Raw genomic sequence first — 9,774 nt, 5'->3', positions numbered from 1 at the left:
CGACTAAAGCTTATTCCTGAAAAATGCACCTTTGGAGTAAAAGGGGGACGCTTCCTCAGATTTATGGTCACCCAATGAGGGATCGAGATTAACTCCCTCAAGATCAAAGCTATTCTGGACATGAAGGCCCCCTCCAACACTAATGAAGTCCAAAGACTAACTGGGAGAGTGGCGGCACTCATTCGTTTTATCACCAAGTCGGTAGAGAAAAGTTAACCCTTTTTCAAAGTCCTATGGAAGGCAAAGAATTTTGAGTAGGACAATGTGGGTCTACAAGCCTTTGAAGAGCTTAAAAGATATTTAGCGGGACCCCCTTTACTGGTGAAACCATCTCTAGGGGATACTCTTTATGTGTACGTATCAGCCACCCCCAAGCTATCAGCTCTATCCTTATTCACCAAGATAATGGGAAATAAATGCCGATTTATTACATTAGTAAAGTACTCAATGGAGTGGAAGGACGATACACCCTTATCGAAAAAATAGCCCTCGCACACGTCATCACTATTAGAAGACTCTGACCCTATTTTCTCTCGCATCCCATTGGAGCAAAAACCAATCTGCCTCTAAAGCAAACATTTGGGTAAGCCAAATACATCAGGAAACTTGTAAAATAGGTGGTAGAATTAAGTGAGTATGATATCTGTTACCCACCCCAAACTACCATCAAGGCCCAGGCTTCAGCCGACTTTGACTCTAAGACAGTAGGAACGTTTGAAGAAGACGCTCCCCAAGCTGAAAAATGGCCATTTCATATAGATGGGTCATCCACAATTCAGGGTAATGGTGCAGACATAGTCACACTTCACGTCAAGGAGAGAATTTAGAATTTTCCATTAAGTTCGAGTTTAATGCCTCCAACAATGAGTTCAAATACGAAGCACTTGTAACAAGTCTCATAATGGCGCATGAAGTAGGAGTTAGGCACTTAATAGCTTATTCAGATTCACAACTAATAGTCAAACAAGTAGAGGGCTCATATGAAGCTAAGGAAGAAAAAATGATTATCTACAATAGATAGCGGAGTTAAAAATAGGATTTGAAAGTTTTCAGATTGTTCCCAACGGAAGAAAATGTCAAAGAAGATTGCCTTTCCAAGTTGACTAGTGCTTTAGAAGATTGTCAGACGAGGCACATTAACATACAATATCTTCCCAAAACCAGAGCTCCAACTAATATTCAAGAAATATCCTTTGCAGGAGATTGGAGGACACCTATTATTCAATGGCTTGAAGATGGATTCCTTCCAGATAACAGGTGGGAAGCAGCAAGACTCAGGGCCCGAGCTTCTCTTTTCCTGCTACAAGGAGGGTCTTCTACATGAAATCTTTGACACACCCTCTACTCCGGTATTTGTCGTAGCAAGAAGGAATACATACTATTAAAGAAATACACAGTGGTTGCTGTGGAGCGCATGCAAGAACATGGATCCTCGCTAATAAAGCATTACGGGCGGGATACTTCTAGCCTTCCATGAAACAAGACATACGACAACTGGTGAGCAAATGTGAGAAGTGTCAGAAGAACTCCTCCCACATACATCAACCTGCGGAACCCCTCATAACTATGTTGTCACCATGTCCCTTCGCACAATGGGGATAGATATCGTAGGGCCTTTCCCCCTAGCAAAGAAAATTTCTGCTAATAGCTATCGACTACTTCACTAAATGGGTAGAATCCGGGCCACATGCCCTTAGAAATTTATATGGAAGAATATTATCTGCCATTTTGGATTGCCGTGAGAGATAATCTAAGACAATGGCCGACAGTTCCAAGTTCACAAAATACAAGATTGGTGTAAAGGACTACACATTCGACAAAAATTCATATCAGTAGCACAACCCCAGTCCAATGGTCAAGTGGAGATCACTAACTGAATCCTCGTTTAAGGAATCAAGAGAAGATTAGAACATATTGGTGAAAATTGGATAGAAGAGTTATCTAGTGTCCTATGGGCATATCACACGACCCCCCGAAGGTCTGCGGGAATGGTTTATAGAACTGAGGCGATCATCCCTGCAGAATTTGGGGTACCCTCTCATAGGATTTAACATTTCTTTGAATAAAACAATACTGAGTTGTTAAAAGAAAATCTGGATCTTATTAAAGAATTCAAAGAGAAAGCTTTCATTCGCATTCAAATATACAAGAATACCATGATTAATGCCCATAATAGAAGAGTAAAAATAAGAAGTTTCCAACTCGAAGATCTAGTATTAAGAAGGGTGGACACCTTGAACCTAGTGGAAAAATTAAACCACACTTGGGAAGGACCCTTTGAAGTTATGGGAGTAATTGAACGAGGAGCGTATGAGTTAGAGGACCTTGAAGGGCGCATCACCTCATGTCCTTGGAACATACACAACCTCAAGAAATACTATGCATGAAGAAGAGCATCCCTTTCGCGTTCAAAGAATCCTCCAATAAGTCCTCCTGAAGGATTCTCTCTAAACATGTTCCCCTAAAGGACATCCTTCAACAAGTCCTTTTGACGGACCCCCTCTAAATATGTCTTTCTAGAAGACATCCTCTAATAAGTCCTCTCAAGGACTTCCTCTAAACACGTCCCCTTGAAAGACATCTTTCAACAAGTCCTCCTAAAGGACTCCCTCTAAACATGTTTTTCCATCCAATGGATCTCTCTTCATAATTAATCTAATTACTTGTGTAATTAATTTTAAATTAATTCCTTGTTCCTTTCCGGTAATTTGTGTATGACTTTTTAGGTTCACCTTGCAACTAGATTAGGGTTAGTGTCTAACACTATTATTAATTAAATCCAATTTAATCAATAATTTTTTATTAACTCTTAATCAAAAGAGCCCGTAAATGGGTGGCCGTCTAGCAATGGTTCATGACACGAGAGACTAAGTAAATTACCATGTGAACATTTAGGCTATCGAGTCCATACGGGTATGGTCCTTCCGTCTATCATCTCCCGGCCTTAGTCTAGGGTATCGTATTAGACCATCAGTTGTTCCACGTCTGTAGGTAGGTCTCTTGCTAGTGCAGATGCGAATACTCCTTTCTTTAGCCCATGGATGAGAATACTAATCATCATGTCTATCCGTAGGTCTTGTACTTCCAGTGTTTCATTATTAAATTGCCCAATGAAACTTTTTAAAGTTTCATTTTCCTTTTGTCTTATGGTAAAAAGATGAGTAGCGGATCGCTTCTGCTTCGCTTGCCAAGTGGAAAGTGATTTTTTGCACTAGTTGTTCTTGTGACTTTATGCTACCGAGGGTTAGACTAGTGAACCATTCCTGAGCTTTCCCTGTCAAAGTAGTAACGAATACTTTAGCGTTAATGGGGCCAGATTGCCCGTATAAATTCATTACCAAATCAAATGTTGTCACATGCTCCTGTGGATCTTTGGTTCCATCGTATTTAGGAAGGTCGGGCATTCTGAAGTGCGAATTTACTACTTCTATCAAATTTTTATTGCAGAATGGAGAATTTTGGTGATGAGATACTATTTCTCCCCGCCTCTTGAGTTCATCGATCTACTTTCCTAGCATAGAGATTTGTTTCCCCACGTTATCTACCTCGGCTCGTGAGATAGCAGGTCCTCTCTAATAGCTTCTATCGCGACTGCTTGATCCGACCCCAGAGGGTGTATGGTATCCCTTCTCGGTTTCTTTTCTACTTGTTCCTTTAGATATTTTTTTCAGGCTCTTTTTTCTTAAATAGTCTCTTTTTAGCAGTTTCTCTTTCAACTGAAAATTTAGTTCCCCGAGCGACTAAAAAGCAGAAACTTTGTTCACCATTTGTTCATCGATAGATTCATGCCGGTTTCGCTCTAATTTTCTGAAGAGTTTCTTCCCTCTTTCTTAGTTAATGGCCAACTAAAAATGACCCGTCTAATGTATCGGGCGAAACCAAAAAGGAAAAATGGGTGGATAAATGAATAGGGTCCGGTTGGGAGGCTTGGGCTTTATCTTCTGCATCGGGCCCAATTATTAATGGGCTTTCAGTCCATCGGTCCAAACTAAAATTATTTATCAATGCCAAATCTGTCCATACTCACAAACGGCGGCTAATAATACCACACACAATTTTTTTGTAAAGTCAAAAATACTCTTCATGATAAAATAATTTAACTTATTCAACTTTTCAAAATTTATATTAATTGATAAATTAAATTTTTTTTGTTAATGTAATGTACTGATTTATATATTTTACTTTATTTATGTACACAAATAGAATGTGACACGTCAAGTGTATATTAAAAAAAATTGTTGTGACAGTTGAAAATTAAATCAAACTATTACGTGCTTGAAAATTGAAAGTTTTTCTAGCTCAAGAATAAGAATTATTATTTTTTAAAAATTTAAAAAACTCACAAATCCTATTTTGTTCTTGTGTATATGAAAAAGTCTCATCAAATTATTATATTATTTAAATACATTATACAATGATGAGTGTATAAATATAACTTAAATTCTTACCAGCATCCATGCATAATATGTATTAACATGGAAAATATCTCTCATTATAATCAAAATTAAAAGCGTAAAATTCATATTAACCCTGTGATACTCAATATATTCGGATAAGTCCCTATGATTAAAAAAAAATCATATATAATCTCCTGTAAAATTTAAAAAGGTGCACATTTTCCTCCTTTAGAATTGTATCTCACGCATTAAAAGTGGGACTGTGTAAGTATTTTTTGCCCCTAAATGAGCAAACTACCAATATCTTTAAATAATACATATTTTAAAAATATAATATAAGTTATATGTATATAAGGATAAATGCATTTATGGTCCTCAAATACAATCACCAATTCAATTTTGGTCCTCAAACAGTTTAAGGTTGCATTTATTAATATTAATGTGTCTAGACTTGGGCTTTTGAGGAAGAGAGAGAAAAAGGTTTTGGAGATTGGATGCTATTTCTTTTCTTCTTTTTTCTAAAAAAAAATTATTGATTAATTACTATGTGGGCTTTTCGGTAATTTCAAGTTTCCTTTCAACAAATGTACAAATGGAAGAAAAAGATTTATGACAATTTAATTAAGAAGTTTGTAAAGTACTAGAAGGTGAACCCTCAGCATTGAATATTTTTTTTTAAGTGATAATAATTCACATAAAGTGAGACAAATACCCATACATCTGGTGCAATTTCAACCCATAATTTCAAACCTGTTTATGAAACATCGGTTCTAACCACTAGACTAGCACATTATGGGTGTTGAGCCTGGAATATGGGTGTACCGTAAAGTAGTGGTAGCCGACTTATGATATTTGATCCTGTGAAAATTGAACTTATTTTATTAATGTATTGACGAAACTACAGTGATCAAGTTAAAAAGTATCTCAACAAGTTTTGACGAAAGATCGAATTCATTTAATTATATTAAAGAAAAGAGTTAAATCTGTCCTAATTGTCCAACTTAATTAATAGTTGGCACATCAATGGCAAGAGGGTGTAGGACAAGAGTTAGGCTACTATAACACATGCCATTGCCATGTGATATGGGACTTATTAGTAATATTAAATTACTATAAGATGTAAAATCTACATCAAAGTGTGCTACTTGAAAACAACAAAAAGTAGGGGTAATTATTTTTCCTAAGGTTTGGTGTAATTAAGTATAAATTTTATGTAATTTGAAAAATTAATTTAGGTTTTGTGATGTTTCTTTTTTTCTAATAAATAGATTTATTTATAGGTCAAAATTTATCGAATTTGTTGATATTAGTAAAAAAGTTAAATAAAAATACATATATAAACCCTATTGACTTAATACTGACTTATTACAAATCAAACAAATCTTTTCCAATCAAACTACCCTTATAGGTGTGAATATATACCTCCTCACATTCATTAACATATAAAGATATATAAGGATAGTTTTGTCAGGAAAATATTTGTTTGACTTGCAATAAATCATTAATAAGTCAATAGGGGTTAAATTTGAGTTTTATTCAACTTTTTGTAAATATCAGCAAATTTAGTAAATTTTGACTAACGAGGATCTCTCTGTTAGGTAACAATAAATGTCAAGTGTAGTATATGTAATTTTTCAAACTATAGAAAATTTACATGTAATTAAACTAAACCTCAAGGAATGATTGTGTAATTATCCCAAAATAATATGACAAAGTAAATTTATTTCACATTGAAATTAATGCATTTGAGTTGTTTGTGGGAAGTTTCTTATGGGGAAATTTTAATGTCGTATATGTGAATTTATACTTATGTGAATTATTAATTATTAAATTGTTATTTAATAATAATATTGTGTATAATTCAACAATTGATAGTTTGTACGGATGCAAACTTCAATAATATTAGATGGTATTAAATTGATTGCAAATTAAAAATATTGCATTCAGTCTATTGATGAAAATTATAGAAATGACAAATCTAATTGATGCGATAATTCTAACAAAATGTTTGGATCTCCAACCTAAATATAAGTAAACATGTTATGCATATTTGAAACTTATGTAATTCCATGGATTCCATCCACAATGTCTGACCTAACTGAACTAATACATGTGGATTTATCACTTAGCTCCTTCATTGGTTTTATCCTATCATTTTATATGTTTTAGAAACTTCAATAGACAGGCCTCAGTTTGAATTCCCTCAGTGGGAGCATCCCCCAGTCTCTCTTTGATCTTCCTTCACTGCAGAAAGGGAAAATAACGCTTTTGGTCTCATAAGTTAGGTCTGTTTCACTTTTGGTCCCATTCATTTGAGATTAGCACTTTTAGTCTCGTAACTTACAAAAATTAGCACTTTAAGTCCTCATCCACTTTTTTGTCTACAATTTAAAGGTGTAGAGCACGTGCCTAACATGTGATCGTTAAGTATTTTTAGTTTGAGAGAAAATTGATTTGTTTCCCAGCTTGGGACCATTTTTGGAGAAAAATATTACTACATCTGGGAGAAACAATAAATCTTTAAGAAAATTAGGGCAAAAAACATATTAATTTCTTTCTTTTCTCACAAAATTTGAATCCTATACTTCTCATATTTCTATGAGTTGAAGCTAAGCAGAAGCAACAGAATAATCATGTCTTCTACAAGTGAATTAAGTAGGCCAATGAAGCACTCATATGCTACTATTGAAAAAAAATTACCAAATTTTCCTCCAACCAAAAGTACTTAGTGGTAACGTGCTAGACATGTGACCTACATCATTAAATTATAGATGAAAAAGTATCCGAGGACCAAAAGTGCAATTTTTGTAAGTTATGGGACTAAAAATGCTAATGCGTAATAAATTAGACCAAAAGTGACATGAGCCTAACTTATGAGACTAAAAATGCTATTTCTTCCTGCAAGTACTTGTACTTAACTACAACCAGCTAACTGCACAGCCAATGAATTTCCAACTTTACTTTTCTCCAAAATGGTTGTGATAGATTTGAGCAGTAATCAATCGAAAGATTCTATTCCTGAATTTGTTCACACTAGAAAGGCTTGAAGATCTCGATCTATCTCACAACTTTTTCAATGACACTGTTCAGCTAGAAAATATCCAAAGTATAGTCAATCTTACAATACTTGACCTTTCTTACAACAACATATCCTTTGACATTGAGTAGTACTAGTGCAAGTTTGTCTTCATTTTCGCAACTATTCAAGTTAGACTTAGAGGGTGTTTAACTAAGCTTATAAGCTCCTAAAACATCTTATAAGATGTTAGAGAGCTTATAAGCTTCAATAACGTATTTGACAATTTTTTATTTAAAAAACTTATAAAATCTCAAAATAAGATATTTTGGATCTTATAACCTCTTTAAAAAAAAGTTTAACTTTCTTAATTTTTTTTTATAAGATCTTATAAGTTATATAAAATTAACATATCATAAGACAAAAATATCCACATTTATACACTCACACACTCTATCCCTCACATACACACACACCCACTCTTTCTCTCTCTAGAATTAAAAAATACTATTTAATTTTTCTAACATTAAAAAAGAGAAAACACTCAATTATTTAATAATATATTTATTATAGTTAAATAAAAATAATATTGGTATTTGATATTATATTTACTGAAAAATATAAATCCAAGGCATTATTATGCGATTAGAAATAATCATTGCATTAACAAAGAAAATATAAATTGTATATCTATATTAATCTTCGACTAGCATGAATATACATATATATTATTTTTTTCAAAAGTTTAGATAATAATTTGTTATTTTGTTTATTATAAAAAGATTATCTACAAAAATTTTATTTGGAACTAAATCAATATACTATTTATAAAAGCGTTTTAAAATCTTTTAAAGCAAAAAATGTCAAGAAATAACAATTTATTTGATTCTAATAGTATCATGCCCATTTTAGTCATGTTATCAATAAAAGACCTTATTATGCCAAACACCCTAACATATAATCGTAAGATGTTTTCACATCTTATAAGTTTCAATATCTTATTTTATCCAAATATTTTATGAGCTTATTTTTATTATAATATCCAACATCTTATAAGCTCCTATATCTTATAAGATATTCTAGAAAAGCTTAGCCAAACACCCTCTCAGGTTCTTGCTACCTGCACAATTTTCCTAATCTTACAGTCCTAAATAATCTACACTTACACACGGACCAGCTCCACAGTGAGTTGCCCCTGCCCCCACCCCAAAAGCTTTCTGTGTAGATTACTCTAAGAACAACTTTGAGAAGCCTATTCCACTTACCATTGTCGACTCCATTCCAAACTGAGGTTCTTCACTCCTGAAAATAATGGCCTAAATGAAACTATTCCAACATCCCTTTCAATGTTATTTGCTTAGAAATTCTTGACTTGTCTGTCCATATATTATAAAAAATATCCATTGAAATGTTAAATGAGGGGCAAAATAAAAAATTTATGTATTTTTTTTCTTTTTTTGAAGTCTCTGTCCAAACCCTACGGAAGGATAAGGTGTAAACGGAGAATTTTCGTGTACGTATAAATTTTAAAATTTTGATTAGAAAAAGTATAATTTTACATTTTGAAATGGAGTTGAACTGTAATTGATCATAATCTGTGCAATCTTGGGAAGCAGTATAATCTATGGACCACAAACTATTTTTCCTGGTTATCTAGCTTCCTCCTCTTTCTATTTGGATGGGTAAACATGTGATTGTATTAACATTTTTGTCTTTTACATGCTATATTGATTCTGCTTCTATTGATATGATGTCCCCTCCTACTACTTAACTTTTTTTGAACATACAGTTCAAAATATGGCTTGTCTTGGTATGGTTGCCCCTTCATTTTCTGGGTTTTTCTGAAAAATATCCCTACTCCACCTGCTACCCATTTGCATGTTTTGCATGGTTGGGAGCTAAAGATATCTTAGATGTCAAATATACTATAAGAATTATATATTTTGGTTGTCCAGTGGATGGGTGGTGGCCTTGCTAAGGGGGAGGCCTTAGATTTCTTTCATGACGAGTTCTAGTGCCCTGTCTTTGTAAATGATCTTGTTGCGGTCTTGACTAACGGATGGATCTCGGGCTAGAGCCTTGGACTCGATATGAGAACCTTGTCGTTGCTTAAATGGTTTTTAAAGTCAAGAATCATGTTTTACAGGTTCCCCAGATAATGTCATCTATAGACACCTTTATGAGCTCTTTAAGCTAGGATCTGTTAACAAAATTATTTTCTCTTTCCACATATTGATTGTGTGACAACTTTGTCTTTTCCAGACTAGTGTCCTTTTCGTGCTCTAAATATAGCACTCTCTTTGACTATGTTTTCTCGCTTTGTTTGTGTCTCAACATAATCCAATTCATTTGTCAAGAGTA

This window comes from Sesamum indicum, linkage group LG11 (assembly GCF_026168435.1).
Source record: "Sesamum indicum cultivar Baizhima isolate 11 linkage group LG11, ASM2616843v1, whole genome shotgun sequence".
Lineage (NCBI taxonomy): Eukaryota > Viridiplantae > Streptophyta > Magnoliopsida > Lamiales > Pedaliaceae > Sesamum > Sesamum indicum.
Note: the sequence above shows the minus strand (reverse complement) of the source record.